This window comes from Thermobia domestica, chromosome 12 (assembly GCF_964235325.1).
Source record: "Thermobia domestica chromosome 12, izTheDome1.hap1.1, whole genome shotgun sequence".
NCBI lineage: Eukaryota > Metazoa > Arthropoda > Insecta > Zygentoma > Lepismatidae > Thermobia > Thermobia domestica.
In genome coordinates, this window is record NC_137465.1 from 80,599,737 (window position 1) to 80,627,692 (window position 27,956).

General features: G+C 36.6%; 1 long non-coding RNA gene across 1 annotated transcript in view; it reads right to left on the reverse strand.

Annotated features, from left to right (window-relative positions):
• The window catches only part of LOC145665739 (uncharacterized), a 39,756-nt gene extending 12,039 nt beyond the window's left edge, over positions 1-27,717 (reverse strand). The window contains exon 1 of the long non-coding RNA XR_014127626.1: positions 27,563-27,717. This is a non-coding gene — a long non-coding RNA (uncharacterized LOC145665739). The remainder of the gene's footprint in view (positions 1-27,562) is intronic.
• Between the last annotated feature and the right edge of the window lie 239 nt (positions 27,718-27,956).

The following is a 27,956-nucleotide window of genomic DNA, read 5'->3' on the forward strand; positions in this document are numbered from 1 at the left end:
AGACGAGACTACCTTCACGACACATTTTCGAGACGAGAATGCCCCAAACCTGGTCTCGTGAGCAACACTAGTAAGTATATCCAACATATTACCTGGTTGTGGCTGTTCAGATACACCGTGAACGTGCGTAAGGACAGAGTGAACATGGGACTTTCACAGAGCGTCAGAAGGGCTTGTTTGCTGTACGAGTTCAAATTGTGGTAAAACGCTGCTCTGCGGGCGTAAGATATGAAAGGTCTTTGAAGAGGGTGTCGGGACTACGCGGAGAGTGCAGCGGTAGGACGGATTAAGGGCGGTGACGAAACACTCGAAGACGCACCACGTGCCGGAAGACAAACAGATGTTGAAAATAAAGATCTTCAAGCAGCAATTGAGGCGAAGACAGACGTGTAAGGAACTGGTACTACAATTCAGTGTTGTAGAAGAGAGAGTAGTGAGAGAGTGGTTCAGTGTGGTGCGAGAAACCATTCGGCACCACCACAATCAACTTGGGAAGCACTGCAAGGTGGGTTGATGGGTCCTACATGATTTGACTTGGGGCCAGAAAGCAACGCGAGCAGACACCCGTGTTTCTTTGGTGTCTCGTTTGAGGAAAGAGCATGGGGTGTTGACATGTAATGGGAAGTGGGTCCTGTACGAAGCTCCACGGCGCCGTCATCTTTGGTTAGCATCCCATGAACCGGTTCAAAAACAGCCCAAGCCAGCACTACACCAGAATAAGGTTCTCCTGTGCATTTTGTGGACTGCTCGCATCATCGTCCATCGGGAACTGCTAGCAGCTGGTCAGAGCATCAATGCAACTGTGTACTGTCATTTCTGGATGCAGCACTACTGAATAGCAAAGGGGTCCTCCTGTTACAAGACAACGCTAAGCCCCACGTGGCTAAGATGACCCAGGACACCATTCCACGCTTTGGATGCGAAACACTATTGGATCCGCCATACTCCACGGACATTGTGCCGTCCGATTATCACCTGTTCCATTCCCTGGACAATCACCTTAGAGAACGCCAGTTCAAATCACTAGTAGAGGTTCAATATGCCCTTGATACCTTCTTCACTTCACATCCCACCAAGTTCGACTGCGATGGAATCCATACCCTTCCAGAACGTTGGCAGAAGATCGTCGATGCTGATGGAGACTATTTTTGATATTTCAGGTACGTCTTAGGTTACATATCAATGTTCGAAGGTGTTGGTGAAAAGGCGGGGAACTTTCTTGGTCACTCTTAAAGTAATAATAATAATAATAATAATAATAATAATAATAATAATAATAATAATAATAATAATAATAATAATAATAATATAATGTGTCCTGCCCAAAGGCAGATGTTTGACCGAAGGTCCATGGGTATTGATTCCAGCTTGTACCAAGTAAGTTTTCTGGTGGACAAACACCGTGTGCACGGTTTTTCTCGGTGTTCTCCCATTTCCTCCCACTTTCTTCATTCAACCACTTCAATTATTTCTCATCATCACTGTCTCTCTTAGCGTTGGTGCATAACGTGAGACGTTAACTAGATATTTCCTTTCAATTTCACTTAATGTGACATTTAACTTGACATAAAAACGCAGAAAGGAAAAACGTCAGTCGTAATATTAATTACAATTACCATGCAAATTAGTTAATATACGGTTAAATTAAAATTTTATTACTATTTCAGCTACAATGAGTCACGATTATCATTCATTCACCAACTTCGAATTGAATTCTACAACAAAGCTCCTTATAGTATTTCAAAATAAGTGAAGAATGTGACAACCCGACCTGAGCTGACCCGATCCGACCCGACCCGTAACCCGACCCGTTTGAGAGCACTATCAGAGGGGTAAAATTTACAGTACAATTTATTTTGTATGGTTTAGCATACTTTAAGGCTACCATATTTTTTGAAAACACAAAGAACGGGACATCTTACAAATTAGTAGTAAATATTGAATTTTATATTAATTTTATCTTTCGAATTTTACTACGGCATCGCACTAATTACACAACTTAAAATAATGTATTAATATAGTCCATAGTTAATCAACAGTGCTAAAATTTATTGTAGAAGCTAGAAGCTGTTATACAATATAAACGCAATCAGTGAACATACAATATTTACGCAAAAATTATATTTTCAGTATTATTTCACATACCACCTCACATGCTCTACATGTCTATAAAGAAAAAATCCAGATTTATGAAGTTGTTTCCATATTTCAATGGACTGATTTATTTTTGTTAACCTAAAATGCGAACTAAAAGAAAACAATTTGCATAATTTTTTTTCTGAATCAGAAACAACAAAGTTTTCGGGGCTGGTCTACAACGTTACAAGAATTTGTTGCCACCTTGGGGTATACATTCTTACTTTTGGTGATAAGAGTCCCAGTTAGTAGGATTTAAAAATTGCATGTTATATCCAGGGAAGCAGCGATTGGAATAATAATAAAGATTAGAATAAAATTGTTCCTATAGTATTGTCGGAATCGAAAGCAAAAGAAGTAAGTCGATGTTATTATCTTTTCAGAACTTTTGGTATGTAATTAATAAAAAAAACACAACAAGAAGGAAAATTTCTGCACACCGGGACAAATTTTAAGAAACCGGGACGTATCGTAGCCTTATATACTTATTTGCATGCGGAGTGTCAGTACGGAACCACTACGAAGCAGAGTTGAAACAAAATCTCGTAAATAGGTAGCCAACTCAGGAAAACAAAATTACCGGTACACCCTCAAAATTCTCTCTACAAATGAGAAACTGAAGACTGTATTGATCGTTATTGTACTTACCAGCAATTGCCACTTCTTTAAAATTATCAAAACAGATGAGTAATACTGGATATTAATCTTTACGTAACAATTATTGATTCATAAAATGAAATTTACTCTATAAACGTACACTTCAAACAAAGGAAATTGCTTTATAAAGTCATTTTCTACTCTCAATAAATGTATAAAATTCTTTTACAATAGAATCTAAGTGTTATCAAATTTCTTATGTTAAATAAATAAAAAAAAACTGCCATAGATTAGAAAAATATCGATAAATGTATAATACAACGGAAATATGTGTTTGTAAAGGCACTGTTGAAAAATTTCGATGTTCAATGTTATATTCTGGATTGCAGATTCCAAAATACGGGTCAGAAGGGAGCTAATAAGAAGTTTGTACCTATCACCGGCCTTAATCAAAATCACACCAATATTCCCGGCCAGGCCGGTGAAATACCGGCCATTTAGCAAACCTACTCGTAAATCAGAATGCTGAATGCAACAAAATACTTTACCATGCATTCTATAGATTGTGCAAAATGAGTTTCATGAAGAGTTTCAAATACAACAAGATACTGTGTTATAATTTTCCCTTTAACAGTCTATTTTGTGAATTTGTTATATCTTCCACTTATCAATTTCCTGTACGAGATGAGAATAACGGTTTCTGCGCAAGTTAGAAAGAAAAAAGTGCATTTTTCTCCTAAGGATTCAGCTCACGTAAGAAAAAATGAATAAATTTAATAATAAGAGTCGAGGATTGATAAACTAATTCAGCAATAATGATTGTAAGAAAAAATATAAAATAAAAACAAAAAAAATAATTCCATCATCGTTAGAATAAGATGAATGTAGTGAATCACACGATAGTGTGAACATGCCAATCGACACAATAGTGTGTACAAAGTCTTGTTAGAAAAATATCCATAGTATGTGGCACTGTTTTTTAAATGTTTCTACCACTTAGACCGTCCCCCACATTGTTTTCGTTCTGGCGGCGCCCTTAATTGTGTACAAACCAAAATTTGTCCTGCACATTTCTGTACAAACAATGTACAAACGATTACGACAATTTGTAATTGAATTGGACATGGTGGGGGCTACCACGTACACATCCCCCACTTTGTTTACGTTCTGGCGGCGCCCCTAATTGTGTACAAACGAAACTTTGCCCTGCACAATTCTGTACAAACGATGTACAAATGATTGCTACAATTTGTGATTGAATTGGACATCGTGGGGTCTACCATTTAGAGAACTCCCCAACTTTGTTTTCGTTCTGGCGGCGCCCCTAATTGTGTACAAACAAAACTTTCCCCTGCACATTTCTGTACATACGATTGCGACAATTTGTGATTGAATTGGACGTGGTGGGGGGCTTCCATTTAGACAGCTCTCCCACTTTCTTTTCGTTCTGGCGGCGCCCCTAATTGTGTACAAACAAAACTTTTGCTCGTACATATCTGTACAAACGATGTACAAACGATTATGACAATTTGTGATTGAGTTGGACATAGTGGGGGCTACCACTTAGACGTAGACTTTGTTTACGTTCTAGCGGCGCCCCTAATTGTGAACATACTAAAATTTGCCCTGTACATTTCTGAGCACACAATGTAGAAACGATTGCGATGACTTGTGATTGAACTGGACAAGGTGGTGGGCTACCATTTGGACCGCACCCCATTTTGTTTTCGTCCTGGTGGCGCCCCTAAATGTGTACAAACGAAAATTTAGCCTGCACATTTCTGTACAAACGATGTACAAACGATTGCGACGATTTGTGATTTAATTTTACATGGTGGGGAGCTACCATTTGGACAGCTCCCACTTTTTTCCTTCTGGCGGCGCCCCTAACTGTGTACAAATGAAACTTTCGCCTGCACATTTCTGTACAAACGATGTACAAACGATTGCGACGATTTGTTGTTGAATTTGACATGGTTGGGGGGGGGGCTACCATTTGAACAGGCCCCACTTTTTTTCGTTCTGGCGGCGCCCCTAATTGTGTACAAACGAAAATTTCGCTTGCACATTTCTGTACAAACGATGTACAAACGATTGTGACCATTTTTGATTGAGTCTTCAATGGTTGGGGGCTGTCTAAATGGACGTGAAAAGCAGCACTGCAAAAATACATGTAATTTGTATTGAGCACCATAGGAGGCAATGTTCAATTCAGATTTTGAAGGGCGGGGGAATTGAATAAACGATGGCTGAATATAGTACTGTGAAAATTATAGTAACTCTGTGCACGTTTGGGAAATGCCATAGAGGGAATTTCGAAGCTCTAGGCCCAAGAGCCACCTCTATAATCATCAATGACTGCCATTTCAAGAATTTGTTTTATGGTCTTATGTCCCTCTTCCCATCCTTTCCCTCCCCCTCCAACTGGATACTTTATACTTTTTCTATTCCAAATTTTTGTGCTAGTTTTCTGCCGAAACCTTGAGTTTTGTACTCTCATGGGTTTCGAGTTAGTTAATTATTTAAGTTTAGGATTCCTTTTCTGCATCGAGGTTATGTGAGACGTAGACTCAAAGATTATGATGAAATCCAAACACAGTAATCGTCCAAATTTTGTAAGCTCTATAGTTATCAACGTTAAAATCGGAAATGACCCATTTCTACCACTTTCAGTTGGCGAATCACCTCCATTAAGGAACTCCCCTCAAGAGGAATCACTCTACTTATTTATTGCAAAAAGCAGAATTAAAAAAATTCGCATTCGCCCAAAGTTATCGTATAAAGTAACGGCCGCTCATATGTACGTACTAATATCGATAAGCTCCACTACGCGATCCCAATTAATACTTCATATACCCCTGCCACACACACACACTAGCATATGTACACACGAAAGTATACCTGGTAGTATCCACTCGTTTACGCCTGAAACTAGAAACACACACATACACAGACAGAGAGAGAGAGAGAAAATCTTTTTGTACCTTTATACTGAATGAACTATTACTCACAAAATCAATTAAAAAAGAAAAAGAAAAAAGTTGTAAATGAAACTTTCAAAGATTGGTACCACTGCTGCGTCTAACACATCAAATTGTTCCATAATGATTGATTCGTACTATGATGTACACGGGTTTCTTAATGGTAGTATAACAAAATGCCTTCAAAGTGACCACAAAATAAAATGTGAAATTTATTTCTCAAATTTTGTAAAATCGAAGTCGGTGGGCATTATGGGAACAGTCTACAATAACGATATATGCAAATAAATATTAATATACTTCACGTTTTCCCGTGGGTTCAAGAAAGCTTCGAATAGTGTTTGGTGTCATAATCATTAGCAGATGTATATATATATATATATACAGTAAACCCCGGTTGGCACGAATTCCAAGGGACTGAAAAATCAGGAGTTCATGTTAAAAAATTCGTTAACCGGGTACCCAAATTTTATTATTCGAATACATTTTCTCCATACATACACTACAGTATACAGACTATACATACCACTACAGTATATTACGTATGTCATAGAGAACACTCAGATACGGTATCGAGACGTGACTGAGTAGTCTCGGTCTCGTCTCGGTTCCAAATTCGAGACGAGACCAAGACTACTCTCCGTCTTGATACCATCCACAGAATTGTATCGAGACGAGACTGAGAGTTTCGGTCTCATTTCGATTTCGAAAAGCACGGCTCGGTCTCAAATTCGAGTTAAGATCGAGATCGAGACTAGTTTCGATCTCGGTATCGTCCTCTGAAAAGTTAAAACACTACAGTAAGCTTATTATCCTATCTTCGAAGATTTAAAAAAAGTTTCCACGCAGAAAATCAAGGTCAAGTTATAAAATTGACAACTCCGCTAGCAGGTTGGGTACCGCTAGTAACGGAAAGGTATTTATGACTGCTGTCACCAGTTTGGAGTTACAGGGGAGAGAAGACGTTTTGTCTCGAGCTGTCACCACCTCGTCTGCCAAGCACCTGCATGTTCAGCGCTTGACAGAGGACAGAATCAACACGTCATAAGAGAGGAAAGATACCCGTTTCTAGTTTTTCTCTTATTTACAAGGCAATTTTCGTCTGTATAAATACTGTATGACAAAAATTCATCTGGAGTGAAATCTAAAATAAAAAACATGATCTGGATAAAAACTATGGATTGAAAGTACGTGTTAAATGAAAACATTTACTGACTCAAGGGACTAAAAATTAGTTCGTAATTCGTGCTAACCGAAATTCGTGTTAACCGATAAAACTTCCTACAAGATAACGTTCAGCGATGCCGGGACCGAAATTTTGTTCGTCCTAACCGAGTGTTCGGCTTAAGCGAGTTCGTGTTAACGAGGTTATATTATATATATATATATATATATATATATATATATATATATATATATATATATATATATATATATATATATATATATATATACGAATCTAAAGTTTTACTTCTACTTTTGGGCTCAAACTACTACAACATTACCATTTATAAAGCTGAATGAAATTAAATGCAGAAATAGCCGATCGTTCAGCGGAAGATATTAAACGGATAATAACGAAAGAAACGTAGGCAAAAATTTGATGGTAGACCGGACCATTGTTCGCTATTACAGCAAATCAATCCGTGATGGAAAGCCAGTCCCTTACTACAATGAATACCTCCACGAATCACGTCTCACGATGCCTCAATTGGTAAGTCAGGTTCAAGGGTATATGTTAATCAGTTAATATTTGTAAAGTTCAAAACTTTGGGGAGGTTAAAAATTTAAAAATCTTGAAAAAGACATTAGAGAGATAGCTTAAGGAGAAAGACAGCGGTGCGCCAAAGGAAAATAAGTTAGGACACTAAAACTACAAAGGTAAGTGGTTGAATTAAGACATAGAACAATCCATAGCCAAATATGCTTATATATACCGAAAAGCGGCTTTCTAAATTACGTAGCTTAACGGGGTCTCTGAGTTCCTAAGTACCAGTCCGTGCCTTCTAGGCAACCATCTCACAAGGAATAAGTCCTGTGGAATGATAGACTATTAACCGTTTCCGGTACCAATTCACTCAGATTACGGCTGGTCCAGCCGGAAGTTTGGTGTAGTCTCTCTAATTTAGGATTTCTAAAATAAAATAAAAATTATCCGACCCCTCAGAAGCTGAGAATTCCGAGGACAGTATGGGAAACTAGAGTAAAGTCGATAAGATAGAGAAATCCTAACTGGGGATTAGCTAAAATTAAAAAAAAAAATAAGTAAATTAAAATCTTGTACTGGTAATTTATTTGCAAATCTTACCTGTGGCTCGCACATTCGCAAAAACGCCACGTCTTGAGGTGGCAATTAATTTCAATGCTACCTAATTTAAAACTAAGGAAGAAAATAAAAAAATATTTGAAGGGGAGAGAAGGTAGACATCTGGGTACGAAAGTATCCGAGTTTACTGTAATTTATTTACGAAATTGTTTGGCTCTATCCATTCCGTCACCTCTACGAACAAGGGTAATTTAGTGAGAATGGGCGACGTGAAAAAAAAAAATAATAAAATTGCACGGTAATGTCAAACCAAATGCATGTATTTCAACGGCACCAATTTTCAGACGGCTATTATATTCTGTGATCAATTGTAAAATTTCTCAAATTGTTTGCTATATGATGCTATCCAACCTGTCAGACTAGATTCTCAATGTGTATTTAGCACCAAACTACAAAGTGCGATTATAGTCCGTTAATTACTCACACACACAAACATGCTCGTGCGAAGTTCTAGTGTAAGGGTCAGCACTCGAAATATTTATTATTATACATAAACACTCTATACTTTCACTTGTGACAACAAATATATTAAGCATATACATCTAGAGATGTCCTGTTATTTATTCACATTCATTTTAATATCTATATCTACATATTTTAATATCTACATATATCTTATTTATCTTCATAACACTCTATGACGTAAATTCACTATTGGACACCCTATACTTTAAATATATCGAAGACTGTTCGAAGCAGTCATATCCCATACTCACAACTTATACGCCACTACAGTAAATAATCGCATACTAATCCATACACGAACCCGGTACTACTTACTATAGAACTCAACTATATTCCACTTCACAGTTTAAGAGTTTCATATATATTCAACAAAAAGCAATATTATCAACGATATTTTTTTAAAACACGTTTATTCTGATAACAACAATGCCATTTATTCTCATTAGCAATGGATAGGAAAGAAATTGATATTGCAGTCTGGCAACGGTAAAATAGCATTATATAGGCTAACTTCTTCATAAACAACTCCGCAAAGTTTATTTTCGTTCAGATTTCAATTACTAGACTACATAGAACATTGTGGTTTTCAGGAACGTTAGATCTAGAATCAATGTAACTAGATATTCGTTTATATGAACCAGAAATAATATTTACTTATTGTTAATCGTAAAAGAAGGGTCAATTTAGTCAAACCTAAATCACTAAGACATTGGAGTAACCGAAATACGAGCAGCGGATGATACGGAAATCGGACACTGTGGCGCTAGGAGTTTATAAACAATCCGTGCACTCTTAAATACTTCTTGCACTCTGTACATCACAATACGGAATAACTATTAATTTTCGATATGACTTAAGGCATTTATTATGACGAACCGGAGATGAAGAATTAAATAATAATCAATATACTGTCTATACTTAATTATATTATGCTTTTCAATCACTCACTACTACTACTATCATCAAATACTACATTACTCACACACAAGCTATATTTCACATAAACTACAAAACACATATTAATACATGTTACTATACATGCTAATCAGCACTACCACCCAATTTAATGATACATGAAATAAACAATATCCAGATTTTATCATATTAAATCGGCTCTGTAGATCGAAAAGGAGGGACAAATTAAATCTGGGTCCAAATGGCCCTACTATCTACTAACTCATGGTTCTTCAAGTGACTGAATAAACGGAGAAAATATTGAACTATTAATGAAAGGGGATCCCTTTCCCGAAGGGAAAAGAACCCCTAAGGATTTGCTCGTTCAACCCATTTCAACTGGAAGCTATACTCAGTTCGTGAGTAAATGGGAGCCCCTGCTGACGTTTACACAGACATTTCATTAACTATTTATAAATTAAAATAACTTAGAATGATAATTTTCCGATAATTGCATGTTTGATCTTGAAAATGACCCTAAGGGGCGAAATTGCTGGTGGCATCCAGCCTTACATTTCTTGACTCCTTAAAATGAGTTGATCTTGAGTGTATACCTGATATTAACAAAGTATAAACTGCACATAGTATATAATGACTAACTGTACGATAATACCAACAATGTATATACAGACTAACTACATGATAAGACAATTGTCAGTTGTCGAGTGCAGACGTATTTTCGTGAGGCTCGTAAGTTCAGTGACCCGCGCAATGGGAATCTCAACTGAGCAGTGGAGATCTAGAATTGGCCTGTTTTGTAGTGCCACGAGAAAACTTCCGATCTTAAACTTTCCGAAATTGAAAGCATCACGGGCGTTCTTATCTTACGACTAAGTGATACTTGCATTATTAATCATAGGAGGGGTCGAACCCAACCCCGTTCGTCCGCAATCTCAAAAAAGTGGAAAAGGGAAATTGCCGAGATAAAAGAAATTTTGAACAACCTCGTCACCTCTAAGAGGTACTGGTGAAACAAGTGAAGCAAATTAGTGCAACAATGAACTCACTAGTGAACAGGGTAAGTAGTGCTGAAAGTGATCTTGAACTTGTGAAGCGAGAATTAAGGTATCTTCAAGATTATACAAGGTGCCTAGGATATAAACTTGATGATCTTGAGGGTCGATCGCGACGACAGAACTTACTACTTTTTGGCATTTCGGAAAAAGATGATGAAATTTGGGAGGAAACTGAGAAAAAAGTCAGGGACACAATAAACGATCGATTAAATATCTCATTAAGCGATGATGACTTACAACGTGTGCACCGTGCCGGAAGGAAGAGAAATGTCAATGCGAGGCCAATTGTCTGCAAATTCTTCTCGGACAAAAACAAAGAGACTCTCCTAAGAAACAGAAACAAACTTCGAGGCACAAATATATATATATTGAAGAGGATTTCTCTTTCAAAGTTCGCGAGGATCGCAAAAAACTAAATCAGCATATTATTAAGGCAAGAAGGAACGGCAGCTTCGCCTACCTCCAATATCGCGATCTCTACATTGATGGTGTAAATGGAGAGAGGCAAGGTGGGCACGAGCAGAAGCTAATTATATGTAATTAAAATGAAAATTTAAATAAATTTAAATATGTTAATGAATGTTAATACTGAATGCAAAATAAATGTTTTTAATTATATGCAAATTTACTAGCACAGTCGGTAAAGCTGATTTAAATGTCGGTAGAGCAAACTTTATTTTTACTGATAAATAAATTATGTTGAACAAAGTGAATTTAAATTACCTAAGGATTTCCAGCAAAGATAAGACTTTAAGTTTTACGTTTACGTGTTTTACTTTAGGTATAAAGAGTTAATACTATCTCCCACTCACGCAACAACATATGGGAGTGGGTTAACCGCATTGTATCGAACTCTGACAACTCCAGGATAGCTGAAAAGAATACATAATAATGGCACACTTTTTACATACCTTAATGGACTTCCTGTGGAGATTGATGAGCACAGATTCATTGGATGAACAAATTTAATACGGTGTAATCACATGTGTTATATTTTACTATACGCTGAATTTACAACGAGAAAGAAAAAAATACGTTTAAATTTAGAATTTTCAGATTGTTTTGCCGAAATGTTTGTATTAGTTTTAGGCCTAATTTATTTTTATAAAGAGAGTTCGTGCACGTTACGATGCATATCTTGGTCCTAGTCCTGGGTGTCTCCTATGGGTCCCATGTCTTCTTCTAATGTTGGCCTCATTATCTTCCCATTTAGTGGGACGTCGGTCGATGGAGGGCCTTGTTCCTCCTCCCAATGGAACAATACATTTTCTGTTGCACTCTTGCTTCGTCTACAACTTGTCAGCTCAGGGAACAATTGACAATTCCCAGTGACTGGTGCCCGAAGTGAAGTCAGTTCTAGACCCCACTCGTTTCGCCTAAACTAGCGCGATCCAGCCTGTTAAGTGGCTATGTTGCGACTATTAAATTTCATCACCCTAATAGCAAAGGAAAGATGACATTGACTCGAAAATAACTTCCGCGACAAAGCTCGAAATTTTCTGCTCATTTCAAAACGTAACGAAAATCACTGTTCTGTACCTATGTACACAGTTGCTATGATCAACTTTTACAGAATTAACGACGAAAGTTTATATTGTTCAAACGCTGAGAATTCTAAAGCATGACAAGTATATCATGTCCCTAGCAATATCTATATCATTGCTGCTAGCACATCTCACTGATATAAGCGAAAAAGCACCAACATTTAAAGTTCGTTAATAAAACTAACGATGCATACTAAATATGCTAATCGCACGTGAAGACCGTTTCTTCGCCGAAGACAAGACACGAAATCTCGAAGAACGCGTAGAGAGTACTTCCTCTTCCGATGACAAGCCACGAATTATCCACATTCCTCCCGCCTATTCTCTTTTAACAAACCCCTCTTCTTGTTAAAAGTCTGGGCTTGCTTTTTACCTACCGCGAATCTTATGCCGGGGTTGAATTGCGATACCAGATGGTTTCATCCACAGGTCATTGTACCTTTTGACCTTAATTTACAGTTTGCCATGTTTTCATGTTAATTACATGAAACTGATTAACACTATTTGTAATCCGACCTTTGCACTATTTAGTGGAAATGTGAAGCTTTCGTTCAGTATATGTTATTACACAAAAATATCACTATTAAATAATTAAATTGGTTTTTAAACAAAATGTGCATACATTGCACTCGAGTTAACCCCTTACGTTTACTTTACGAGTGCTGCCGCCTAGCGGGATTACTTTTAGTCGGTTCAGCTGCATGAGGGGTTGCTATAACTGAGATTTACACTTATTTACATTGTTTCTTGGTGATAGAAATGTTTGTTACCACACAACACATTAATATAAATATTTACATACATTAATACACCTGCCATTAACATATGACATGCTGTCATATCAAATAAACACAATAATTCGTCATTTTGTTCGACGTGTATGCTGTTTTTTCCCCCAGGATGTCTGCATTACCAACAACATTGTTGCTTTTACATTTATTATGCATCCCCCTCAGGTTTAAACAGTTGGACCTTCTGTCCTGAACCGAAATAAGCCTTTCTTTATTTCTTTACTAAATCATACTATAAAGCGACCAACCTATCCTACATACTACGATATTGAAACTTGAAGAAAATTTTTACAACACTTAAAGAATTACTTGTGGAAGTAAATTATTTACAGGGGTGAAGGCTTTTACAGGGAATGCTCGATTCCTTGATTTTGTTCCGGGAGGTGAGGGAAGCTTTAAATTGTTAGACCTGTCTTGAGCTGGCGGAAATTTTGTTGGAGATGATGCTTTTTAAGAAAAAGGTGTGAAAATTGGTTAGAAAGAAAAAGTTAAAACTTTTTTGTATATAAAAATTTTGCATATACCTAAGTTCAGATTTACTTAATCTCTCGTGTAGTTTATATTTACTTTTTTAAGTGGAAGTGATATGCAAATCCTCGGAAATTATCACATCAAAAGGGGAAGAACACAGATAAATCTTTTATGACTGATGGCTGGAGGTCATCGCTTTCGGCGACACAGTCATACATTGTTCTTTACAATCTAAATATTTGTGAATATGAAGATGAATGGCACGTATGGTTGAGTCGAGTTATTAATTCTGTTTTGTTTGTGAGATATCTGACGGTTATACCTAGGAGCACCTTCTTTGACATCAACCATGGTACACCTGAAGCAGCTGAACAAACATCTTGCATTAAAAATTTCGAGACACGGGTTTTTCGAAGACTTAGGCCTATATTATAGCAGCTAAAAGGATAGATATAAACTAAAAAAAGAAGATGATGTAAGTCTAAGCTCATGGTATATGCAATTTTACCGTGGTAAGCCACGAAAGATGTGACGCTTGTCCTTGGTGAATAATAAAAGCTCGTAGTAACAATAAAGCTGCTTCAATAACTAAAACACTTACTGACATATGTGCACAGACTGTGCTCTCAATGAATTTATCTTTAGGTATGTTTCTTCCATGAACAATTTCAGTTCGACGATCTGGTACAAGTTGTGGTACCTCATTTCTGCTGCTATGAAATCCGCTTCTTGAATGTGTAACAGTAGTGATTCGTCTTCCTTTCGAATAGGTGTTCCTTTAATTACACGTTCAGCTGTTATAGTGACACATGTCACTAGAGCTTCCCATGAAACACTCTTTTCCTTTTATCGAGATCCCAATTTTAGCTATATTTCTGGCAAGATACGCACTGCTCCTCGCTAAGCAGGATGTCTGCTACATACTGCCATATAGCAGTACGCTCCAAATATGATGAATTATCCACTAAGAGTGTACAATTTTCCGCAACACATGATTCAACAGACTGACTTAGCAATCGTGGTAATTTTATGAAACTTTGGTAATACCAGGTATAGACCGTGTTTGTTTATGTCGTATTCTGTAGGAATTTGGATGCAATTTGATGGTAAGCGGTGCTGTTTTGCAGTGTCAGTCTCTTGCCGTAGTACTTTGGCCTGAAAGTTCTTATGGAAGTTTGTTTGTTTGTTTTTTATGAAATTTGTCGTTTCAGTTTCGTTTTATGCGTTGTGTATTACACAGAATTTTCGATTTTTCACAACAGTAATCCTTTTTCTTGTTGCAATTGTCGTCTGTCTGACTGGCTTCTTTTTGTTTGTCATTCTTTTCCAGAATAACTGAGAACACGTGGATTTCAGGGCGAATGTGCTATTATTATCAACTTACAGACAGTCAAGAACACAAAGAATATAACAAATTATTTAATATTACGGCAATTAAAAAACTACATATTACATACTGTATTAAGTGCGAATATCTGTGTGCACATCTAATAGGAATACATGCCCTACGCAATAACTTCGAGAGTTGTTTGATAACTTCAGATATCAGCAGACATGTTTGGAAGTGTATTCATTGTAGAATAGCAGAACAACAAGTATTTTCAAAGGAACACAATGTAACCGCACAACAGTAAAATTATTGCTTTGAAATTATTTCTATTATACCATGGACGAACAAATCATAAAACCTTCCTGGGGGATTTCTCGGTATTGGGAATCTGTCATAATATAACGAATGAGAAAATAAACTAAAATAATTTGTATAACTTGTTTTCTATAGAAAAATAAAACGGAACATTGACACAAAGTCATAGTCATACTCCGGTAAACATCAATTATTATGAAAATTGTGAAGACTATAAAATACTTATTTTCTCTGCTGCTATTTGATGGATCAAGACGAAAGTTTCAGTTTGAGTTGAACGTAGAATAGGACACAGAAATACATTTTATTATTCACCTAGTTAGCAGTGTTGCCACGTAATAACTATACATTCACACAAAGTCGTACTCATCTTTCCATTAAAATCCATTATTATAAACCATGTGAAGACTATAAAATAATATCTCCTCTGTTGCTGTTTGATGGATCAAGACGAAATTTTCAGTTTAAGTTTAACATAAAACAGAACATCTAAGTACATTTTATTATTCACCTAGTTAGCAGTGTTGCCACGTAAAAACTAAAAGAATCGGAGAAAGAACTTTTTAGGGAAAATTTCTTAAATATCCATCAATTATTTTTCCTTTGTACGCAGAAATGTCTCGTTCGTTACGTAAATTGAAAGCATACACTCTTCCAAAACGATCGAGGTATAACTTGTTCCAGTGTTGTACTGACGGTCAGAACATTGACATAAAGTCATACTCGTACTTTCATGAAAATCTATTATTATGAACTCTGTGAAAACTATAAAAAAACAAATTTCCTTTGCTGTTATTTGATGGATCAAGATGAAATTTTCAATATAAGTTTAACATAAAATGGGACATATAAATACATCTTATTATTCATGTAGTTTGCAGTGTTGTCACATGATAACTAAAACAATCGCGAGAAGGGACGTTTTTAGGGGATATTTTCTTAAATATCCCTTAATTAGTTTTCCTTTGTAGACAAAAATGTCTCGTTCATAACCTAAACTGAAAGTCTACCGTCTTACAAATCGATGGAGGTATGACTTATTCCAGTGTTGCAGTAACGGTCTGTCATTTAAAGAGATCCCATCGATGTCTGTAAATATACACGAGTGCTAAAGGCTTAAGGGCCCTAGGACACAGGTGTTGCACTTATATGTTGACAAACAACTATTTTTTGATTCTAAGAACCCTAAGGAACATTTCTAATATAGTGGCAAAAGTTCCCTAGGGGAGGAGTTATCACCAAATTGGCCCATGGACTATAAAGGTTGTGATGATCATAAAAGAATAAGTGAATAAGTGCTGAGATCAATGAACTTTGCAGATTAACAACATTTCAAATATCACGTTGTCAGAAAATCATGACGTATTTCGGTAATATATGACAAATGATGGTTTGTGGATATACTCGAGTTATTCGGATCATGCAATAGTTATGTCATGAAAGCTAACATGTTGAGCGTTTTGTGTAGTAGTATTGTTCTTTGTTTGGTTTGGTTTTACATATTTTACAACACACAGAAGATAGAAGATCAAAAATTGCATATTCTCCATATTTTATTGTTTTACTTCAGGCAAGGGAAGAACGCGCGAATAGTGTTTGTGATTTTTACTGTCCTCAATGTTTATGAGTTTTTGTCCCTCTTCTTAAAGTGTTAGTGGAAAAACTGTAAAAATGCGTAAAACGCGTAGAAATAGGTAACAAGGTACTGAGAAAGGTTCCCTAAATTAATTAACTTGAAAACAATAATCCAGTGCCCTCAAACACCAGATTCCAATCAATATAAGTATCTGCCCAATACAGTGCCGTAAAAAATCAGTGCACGAGGCGAGAGCATATGGCAGCGCCTCCGTACATATGAGTTGTCAATTTAAAGTTGACTTTTCTGGACTATTCTTTCTGCATAATACTTTACTATTTTATCATGACTGAAATCAGAAAGTTTCAGCATTTTACACTGGAATCGTAAAAGTGTAATTATTGAATTCACTACAGTTCAATTTTTTCCTTCTCCCAGAAGAGTGATGTCTTAAAGTGGATACGTTCGTGAGACTTCTTGCTAGTAACATCGTCTCTCGCTCGCTGACTGTTTGTGTTGTAACCAGGACAAGTTGCGAAATTAGTTTGTGTACTGTGTTAATTCTCAGTGAGATATTTAAGTTTGTGTTAGTGATTTTTGTGGTCGTGTTTCGACGGAAAATTCAACATGAGTTGTATGCGTGAGAATACCTTACGTATTAATTTTGATCAAGTAAGTCAAAAGCCTACTTCAATTTTTATCCATGAATGGATACGAAACACATTCAAATTAACAATAGATCAAATACATAGTATTGAACTAGACTACATAAGGAAACAACTGTATATTAAACTAGTCAACAAGATGCTGTGTGAACGAATTCTCGCTTCAGCTAATGGTGAAGTCAAATACACCGATAGTGACAAGGAACATTTACTTCCTATTGATCTTGCTGACAGCAGCTTTACCGTCGTTAAAGTATCTTTGTGCCCCGTGGAACTTAGTAACCAACAGTTAACTCGAGTTTTTTCTCATTATGGTGAAATACAGTCAATCATAGACGAACAGTATTCTGCGAACCATGTGTATGTCACCCGTACTGGACGTAAATTAATTAAAATGAAGGTTAAACAATGTTCCTTCATTTATTACAGTGCGTGGTTTAAGGCTATTTTGTGGTTACTCAGGACAAATCCAAACTTGCGAGTTGTGCAATTCACAGAACCATTTTGTTCAAGAGTGCCCCCACAAAAAAGTTCCGCAATTTAAAGTTAACCCGCAAGTTAGAAGATTCCAACCGCCACCGCTCCGTATACCTCATAATCTTCCACACGAAAAAGTTGCTTTGCTTACTGATGACTACACGGAATTTCCTCTGCTTACTTCTGCTCGCCCTGGTCCAGATGTTCCAGCAGTTGAAACATCCCTCGATCCTGACATTCGCCCCGACCCAGCTATGGAAGAAGTTCGTTCTACTGACCCAGAAGTTCTTGCTCCTTTGAAACCTACTACAGTACCCTCAAGTAATTCTGATCCCAAGGTCCAGGAAATTATCCAGGAAGGACAACTTGCTCAGGTAGGTGACCAACCGTCAGTTCAGGATCTAAAAGTTGTTCCGGCTGCTCCCGTGGACCATGATCATCAATCTGACGTGCACTTGGTAGCAGACTCAAACATCACTCTTGACGGGAATTTACTACCCCTTACCAGTGACTCTGCTAGTGAATCTGATCTCAGTGCCCATGTATACGAAAAACGTAAACTTTCCAAACTAAAGACAAATGTTAGTGGAGTTTCAAAAAATTCTAAGGGAGACCGTACTTCCGATGTTACCCAAGTTTCAGGTGCCCGAACCCGGGCCACTTTAAAAAAGTTGAAAGCTGGTACCCCCGTTTGGGACGACTTTTGATTATCTTCCTTGTTATATTGTGGTCTATATTTGAGCCATGTATGCAGTGTTTAACATTTCGCTACACTCTATTTTTGTTTATGTTTATCTTTATGTATAGTTTTAGTTTTGCCACCATTAACTTAAATGGATTTACATCTCCTGTTGAAGAAGAAGCATTAAGAGACTTTATCTACAAAGGAGATATTGATGTGTTGTTCGCTCAAGAAGTAGCCCTTCAAGAGTATAGTTATCTTTCATATCATACATGCTATTCTCGTTTTACGGAGAGTGGGCTAGGTACAGCTATCATCTATCGTAATGATCTAGAAAATGAAATGAAGTCTTTAAGTTTTACGTCCCACGGTTATCCCGGTTAGGCTAAAGGAGACGGTTATGATGAGAGATGAGTGAAATGGTGAAATGACGAAAGTGGGAAGAAACGGGAGAACCCCGAGAAAACCCACGAGCACGATGTTTGTCCACCACAAAGTCCACACGGCGCGAGCTGGGATCGAATCAGGGACTCCAAGCACCGAAGGTGAACCACTGAGCCACCGCGCTCCCCGTAATGATCTAGAGTTTAAGGCCGTTAATGATCACCCAAATGAACGAATCTCCGTTAGAATGCTTGAACGCATCAAATTATGCAACATTTTCGTGCCATCTGGGTTTCACAAAAAGCGAGAGAGACAGGATTTATTCAACACTGATCATGTATAGGCTTATTTAATGGTGCCAACCCTTGTATTTTAGGTGGAGATTATAATTCCGTTTTACAACCTATTGACCAGACTCCCAACTTTAATTTCTCTCCTGAAATCCGGCGAATAGTAGACACATATAATCTAGTTGATGTGTGGCGTCACTTTCGACCCACTGACCCAGGTCACTCATTTCAAACGTCAAAATCATCCAGTCGCTTGGACCGTCTTTACGTAAGTCGCTCACTAATCGCACAAGTACGAGATGTTACTCTCGAACCTGTCTGTTTTAGCGATCACTATGCTCTTATTATGACAATAACCCTACCAGTGTCAAAATTTTTGAGAAGTAGTCTTCTTTGGTATTTTAACACTTCTATACTTATGGACCCTGAATATCAGCATTTAATTCGGGAGGAATGGAAAATGTTGTATCCATTAATATCACGCTATCAGGACAAACTTATGTATTTTTGGGACAAGCGAGTTAAACCTAGATTTCGATCCATAAGTAAGCAATATTGTATCCAAAGGAACCAAGCATATAATACTCAATACAACTATTACGCGCGCCTACTCAAGGAATACATGCAATAACAATTGTGAGGCCGCCTGGTCAGGCCTCAAATACAAGAAATCAAAGCCCATCTATTGTCGTTGCATAAACAACGAATGCGAGTTTTTTTGTTCGCAGCAAAATTGCCCCGGCTGATGACATGGAACAGGCTAGCATTGTACAAATTCAAAAAGAACGACACAGAGGCAAACAAAAGTTGATTTCATCCATTAGGGGCAAGGATGGCCAAATTTATGAAGGTTTGCAGGTACTTCCCCAATTTGTTCAGCAGTATAAAAAACTGTACTCAGCACCTCAGGTAACGAATGTGGATAAATCTCTTTTAGAATATATCCCTTCAATCCTATATGTTAATGCTCACGAGCATCTAAACAGTCCCTTTACCATCGATGAAGTTGAGACTTCCATTAGATTAGGAAAACGTGGCAAATCTACTGGAATTGACTTTCTTCCTTTAGAATTTTATCTTAGTTTCATTGATATTCTTGCCCCCTTTCTCACGGGTCTCTTCAATGAATATCGAGAAAATTTTACTTTAGGAGAATCTCTCTCTACGGGTATTACTGTTTTAATACCTAAAAAGCCTAACTCTACGTCTATTGATAATTAATGCCCGATCAGTCTTTTATGTGCCGATTTAATAATCTTAACGCGATGTCTAGCGCTTCGTATGAACCATTATATGGGAGAGTTGCTTAGTTCCTGTCAATACGGTCATGGACACCATGTGTTACTTTATGAAGCTTTAGCTAACGTTAGAGATTTTATAGCCTATCATGTGACTGCCGCCCCCACTCCTGTGGCCATTCTATCCACTGATTTTGCACAAGCTTTTGACAGGGTATCACACGACTATCTCTTTAAAGTCCTATACAAATTTGGATTTAATGGCACTTTTCTGTCCATGCTTCAAGGAGTGTATCAAAGCACAATTACGAAATTGAAACTTAATGGTGGTTTTATCTCCGTTATCCCTTTGTGTACTGGAATTCTTCAACGTGACACCATGTCCAGTATTCTATTTAGTCTCTCAATCGCACCTCTAATATACGCAGACCAAACTCAATGGCATCAAGATTTACCACGCCTCTATTTTAGTCGCGAGTTACTTAGATGAAGTACACTTCTATGTGAACAGTATTTCCACCCTTGAAAATATTCAGAGTCTTTTAGACGCGTATCAAAGCATTTCAGGAGCAAGATTAAATAAACAAAAAACAAAGCTCCTCTGTATTAATCCACAATACCATCATCAATACAGTGCGTACTACACGGCAGTTAATTCCGTCAAAATCCTGGGTATTGAATGGTTCAATAACATCAAACAAACCAATACTTTCAATTATGATATCATAGCACACAAAATACGTGGTTTTCTAATATGACATAAACACCGCAATAGGAACATGATTAGTAGAAATTTCTTTCTCAAACAAAAAACGTTCAGCCTTCTGTGGTTTGTTTGCTCTATTTTTCCTCTTCCCCTACAAACATACAAATTCCTCACGAGTCAATACGAAAAGACAACTGAAGAAATTCGAGAGGACATTGGTGACAACCTCTTATGGCTAAGTGTGGATGAAACAACGGATAGCTGCGGCAGATACATTGCAAGTGTTATCGTGGGAAAACTTGACTGTGAAGAGCCGGGACTCCTCATGTTATTCTATGTAAGGAACTGCCCAAAACAAACCATTCGACGTTGGCCATCGCTGTTGAGGAAGCTTTACAATTGCTTTGCCCAAATGAAGAAAAAAATAGACTGAGATTGTTGGTTACAGACAGTGCAGCGTATATGTTGAAAATGGGTGAATGCTTGAAGGCTTTCCATCCTCGCATGTTGCACGTCACCTGTTTAGCACACGGACTCCATCGTGTAGCAGAAATCATTCGAGAATTACACCCAATCGTCTACGACATAGTTTCATCTGTAAAGAAGGTTTTTCTTGAAAGCTCCTAACAGAGTGGCTACCTTCAAGGATATGCTTCCAAACACACCACTGCCACCACAGCCCGTTGTGTCCCGTTGGGGAACGTGGCTCTCAGCAGCACTGTACTATGCAGATAATTTTGAAAGCATTGTTCAGGTCATCGATTCGCTCGACGAGATTGAAGCCGCTTCAATCACGTCTGCGAAAAAAGCACTGAAGTCACAGTTTGCTGTACAACAACTAAGTTACATTAAAGTCAACTTTTCTCATCTGCCTCAAGCCATCACTGAATTGGAGAAGTCTCTTCCACTAACAGAAGCTCTTCAAATTCTTCAAGAAGTGAAAGAGAAAAAAGTACCTGGGGAAGTTGGAACAAAAATTGCGGACAAGTTGGAGGCGGTTTTGAAACGCAGTCCTGATTTCACACATACAACTAGTGGGCCAAATTCTTCGTGGAAACAATGTCCAAGAAAATTTGCTATGGAATCCCGAGAATTAGCCAGTATGAAATATGCGCCTCTTACATCGTGTTATGTGGAACGCAGTTTTTCTGCATTCAAGAGAATTTTGTCAGACGACAGGAAAAAGTTCACAACAGAAAATCTTGCCAAATTTTTTGTTGTTCAGTGCCATTACAGAGAGTGAAATGACCACTTTTTACGCTATAGAAAACATGAAAGTGCCGGAAAAACAATATTTGAACATTCGTATTTCCTCAGTGTATCGTTAGAAAAGTGAAGTGATATTTGTGGTGCTGTATAAAATTTCAAATATAAGAAAACTTACAAAAAAAAAAAAAAAAAAAACTACTACTACTATAGTACGACAGCCCATACATATGTTAAACTATATTTCAGCTATCAAAAAAAAGTCCAAGGTAAGAAGAGTTTTATTATTTTTATTACGCAGAAGACTGGTTAGTATAAAGCTTACTAAATTAAGGTTACCATTTAAGTATGAAATAGCTAACAAAGTGTTTAAAGTGTAGTAATATTCCGTTTTCAGTAATATAACGCTAAAAATCCTAAACGGTGTTTTTAAAAACCTATAAAATCCTAAAATGCACTTTTTAAAATCCTAATTTGAATTTTTTGGGACTTAAAAATCCGAAGCCTAGTAATGAGATTTTAAGGTTAATGTCTATAACCGGTGGAAATAAGCAGTATTCAATGTTAGAAAAACTCAACGCTTAACGAACAGTCGTTTCCATACCTTGAAATCTATATCTGAGAAGACAGCTCAACGGGTTTCAGGAGTATTAATTTTTGAATCATAGTAAAGGAATTGTATTATGCTTGGTGGTGAATTGTTGGATACAAATCCTAGTAGGGAAACAAAAGTTTTACTGATTTAGTCTTGAATGGATGTTTGCCTCTTCGTTCCCTTTACCTTGTATTTTTGTATGGAGACATTAGGATGCTAACATAATTGTAGTAAATGAAAGAAAAGAGGGATAATTTACATTCTTATATTGGCAGTGTTAATCGTATTTGCGCCCTTCTACGACGTTTTTGAAAGTTCAGCGTCTTAGATCTCAATTTCCTTCTGTGAACTTTTAAACCGATAGTTGTTTAGTGATTGAAACAGATCTTAAAGACGTTATATCTCTATGTCTCTTCTATCTACCTCATTTTTGGAGATGAATGTTCTGCAAATAGGTTCCAGAGGAGGTTTACAAAACATCGTTGATTTATTCTGCCAGTGATATATATTATGTTGTTTAACTTAATATATCAGACATGAAATCGAGAGCAAGACTATCCATGGTTTTGGATTGATTATTTTAACAAAAGAAACACTGACCAAAGCTTAAAATCCACTTATTTTAAATTATAATATGTAACTGTTTCGGATATCTAACATATCCTTCTTCAGACACTCTCCAGAATTACTTCCTGGACTCAGTCGACACTAATTTTTACGCAAATTAAATAGATAAATCTTATATGTAGAGCGGTAAGGTCTTTCTACTTTTGATTTAGATCTTATTGAAACAAACTAGACAAACTGAAGTTACGTAATTTGACAATTGTAGAAACAGTTTTGAAAATACATATCAATTATTTATTTTAAGGTGAGATGTCAGAACATTTAATGTTAAACAATGATGCAATGTATGGCAACATATTATTATTCATTACTGAATATGAAAATCACTAACAAACTTAATACTTGAATTCTGAGAGGAGGTACCGTTGTCCAGGACCGATACCTGATGTATACTGAACAACAAAAGTGCCTTGCCAGTGTGTCTCTCAGAAAATGACCAAGACTTTCGTATAGGAAGGACATTTTGCGTAGGAATCCTTGTTATAATTTTAATTTTTACCAGAGAAGTAACAAACAAGCTTTTATAGTTAAGGCTTAGATTCCAGCATCCAGAGTGTCTGAAGAAGGATATGTTAGATATCCGAAACCGTTACATATTATAATTTAAAATACAGTGGGTTTTAAGCTTTGGTCAGTGTTTCTTTTGTTAAAATGAAATCGAGAAATTCAGAGATGAGATTCCACTGATGCTGGAATCTAAGCCTTAACTATAAAAGCTTGTTTGTTACTTCTCTAGCAAAAATTAAAATTATAACAAAGATTCCTAAGCAAAGTGTCCTTCCTATACGAAAGTCTTGGTCACATTCTCAGAGAGACACGCTGGCAAGGCACTTTTGGTGTTCGGTATACATCAGGTATCAGTCCTGGACAACGGTGCCTCCTCTCAGAATTCAGGTATCAAGTTTGTTAGTGATTTTCGTATTCAGTAATGAATAATAATATGTTGACATACATTGCATCATTCTTTAACATTAAATGTTCTGACGTCTCACCTGAAAATAAATTTGATAAGTATTTTCAAAACTGTTTCTACAATTGTCAAATTACGAAACTTCAGTTTGTTTAGTTTGTTTCAATAAGATCTAACTCAAAAGTAAAAGGACCTTACTGTTCTACATATAAGATTTATCTATTTAATTTACGTAAAAATTAGTGTCGACTGAGTCCAGGAAGTAACTCCGTAAGTTTCAATTAAAATATAAAAATTATCAAAACGTTTAATGTATATTAAACATAATACTAACACTGCGAGTTGTAAGAAACGCCGAATTTACTTTCTTATAGATGTGAATTTTTTAGTCTTCTAGTAAGTAGAGCTCTATTGCTTATGACATCTCCACACATCCTTCCTCTGAAATATTTTTGAGGTTTCTTGTCACGCGTCCCTTACCTCTTTCCGCTTCGCATCTCTTTTCTCTTCGTAACCATCCTGACATTTACAGAAAGGATATATTTCCCTTTCTTCTTTCCATTGTTCTTAGTCACGAATGAAGCTTAGAAGTAATATGATACTATGTGAATTTAGTGTAGAAAAAAGGTGTTGGTTTCAGCTCTATTCATTTATTCACATGCTTAGCACATACGGAATTAATAAATACTGCAAGATGTAATTTTAGATGTTTACAGCATATTCAGATGGAAATATAATATGTTTTAAGTGCAAAGGAGACTTTTGAAGCAGAGCAGTTTTTCCTCTGTCTATCTCCATGTTTGTTAAATAAATAAATTCATTGAATTCAGATCGTAGATAAAGTCTTCTTCGTCTTCTTCTTCTCATTAACAATTTCCAATACTGCATATTTGTTGTTGATTATGTCACAATGCATTTAAGTGTTAATTATTTGCTTATTAAATATTATTGTTTATTAAAAGTGCATTTAACATTTGTGCGACGTGTTATGGCAGGAATAGCTTAATGTATGGTATAAAGTAGAAAGACCATTCAATAAAGTCTCCGTGGGTGAGTGAGTAGAGTGTAAGACTTACTCACAGAACATTTTCACACCGGGTCAAATTCCATTTCCTTTTGTTCTTTTCTTTAATTATTTTTTATTTTACTTTTTTATTTTTCTTTTATTCTTTCAGACTATTCGCTTTTTCACATACCTTTGCACCCTTCAAAAACAAACCGCGTAACTCGAGTTGTATCACTCCGTGCACGAGTATTCAGTGATTGGTGCAGGAGAAAATGCTTCCTACGTTTCCCGCAATATTTCTGTTTCTGCGCGTGCATGTAATCCTTCACTGTTAAAACGATGATTTTTTTTTTTTTAACTGAAACACACAACACCCTCACATTAGGCAAAATAGCCGATAATAGTTCTGCTGTATTCCAAAGATGATCGAGCACAAATTTTTAATATTGTTATACTATAATTATAGTTGAAATTACATGTACACAGTACGTCAATATTATCAACTTCAAGATTAAACGATAGGCTGTATGTAACAGCAAGTATATTTACTCACATTAAAAATCTACTTTTTTTTATCTATTACTTAAACCATTAAATAAATGCACGAATACAGGTTAAACATATTTTTCTTTCTTTCCTGAAGCTTTGTTTCTCGATATGCTTTCTCATATCCTATAACATTTGAAATTACAAATAGCAACTAAAATCATACAAAAAATAAATAGTTTATATATTTATTCTACGTATTCTCTAAAAAAAAAAGTGCAAATTGGCACTTCTCCTCGAGTGAACACACATCACTAATGTCGGAATCATCACTGGCTGAATCATCGTTTAACGATATAAGCAATCTTTCACTCATTTCGTCTGTCAAACAATCAACCTCCCACAGTCTCTTTTCTTCCTTTTCAATTACGTGATGAACTGCGGCTGCACAGTCAGATTCGGTAACACGAGGCATAGCTGTTTCAAAAACACCTTTGACCTCGTCCAGTTTAAAATGATCTATTGTTCATAGCCACGTAACGCTTTATTTGACTCCAGATTATTTCTATTGGATTCAAGTTGCAATGATAGGGGGGGGTAACCGCAGCACTGTATGACCAAGGCTTGCTGCCATTTCGTCAACAACATATTTGTTATATATATGCTGTATAGATTTCACCTGTTGCAGTAACTCTACACGCAGCATATCAGACGTAACTTCCACATCTTTATCTTGTAACCAGTTGAATATTTCAGGCTTTCTGCATGTGTTGGGAATTTTTTCACTTCGAACACAATGGCACGGTGCATTATCAAGACAAATTACAGTGTGCGGTTCTAATTTTGGCAGCACAGACTCAAACCACTTATGAAATGTTTCGCCATTCACTTCTTCGTGGTAATCAGATGTTGACCTTGACACAAACAAAAGCTCTACCCCTTCGACAAACCCAGTATCACTACCAATATGCGCGACAATCAACCTCTTTCCCTTCCCGGAAGACTGTTTTAATCCAGTTGACACTCCTTTCAGTAATAGTTTACAAGACGACCTTCTCATCTTCTGTGCGCGTGAATACTTCTTACTGTTGCACTACGTATAAAATTATTTTATTTCACGTGGAAGTGATAATAGAACACACAAGAAACCCAGATCATGTTCTATTCACACTCCAACATAAAGTGTGAATACTCCGTGATCTGCGTTTCTTATGTGTTCCAGTACCACTTCTACATCAAATAATATCATTTTTATACGTAGTGCAACAGCAAGAAGCATCCACGTGCACGTGACAAGCGATATATGTTTCAAATCCCCCACACACACTCATACACTACTTACAAGGGTACATTATTATTCTTCGCATACCATATAAAAAACACATTCCTAGAAAAACACCTTAAGTACAAGGGCAAATTTCAAGAATGGAATAAAAATAAGAGAGGGAGTACCAAGCTTAAACGCGCACACAATAAGTACAAGGGTTATATTATTTTTTAATCAAGAAATATAAAGCACTGTAAAAGTTAATGCTTAGAATAAGCTACTCAGCAGCATACAACTGCTTACCGGCCAAGTGATGATTTTTAAATATAATATTCAACACTCAATCCACACAAAAGGATCACTCATTAAGTAGCATAAAAGACGTCAAAGCACCAATATAGAAACAGATAAAAATCGTAGTTCTTAAAACTTCAGTTACACGTAGTTATATAAAAAGCACATGTTCCATTTTCTTTCCCTACAAAAAGCCGCGTCCCTACAACATTTCGAATACAACTTACCTCAGAAAACGACAGCATGCTCCTCCAAAAGAAAGGATACTGTCTTCTTTTTCCCCTTAATCATTATTTCCACAACAGGATAATCACATATGCTCTTCCTCAAAGTGAAGCATGCCCTTAACCAGTACAGCCGCCATCTTCTAGACGTCTCTTTCTCATACTAGTGTCGCCAACTACATCCTCGTACGCATGCATTCACTTACGTCACGTCAAACATTTGAAAACCGCTACTAGTCAAAATAAATAAATAAAGTTCAAAACATAACGAAACACAACGCAAACAGACGCACATTTTATTTTATATTACTCAGTAATTAAATGAAAGTCGCCTTGTTACCTCCTTTTTAACATCCTAGATAGTCAATGAATAATTCCTAAAAGTATTACGTTTCTG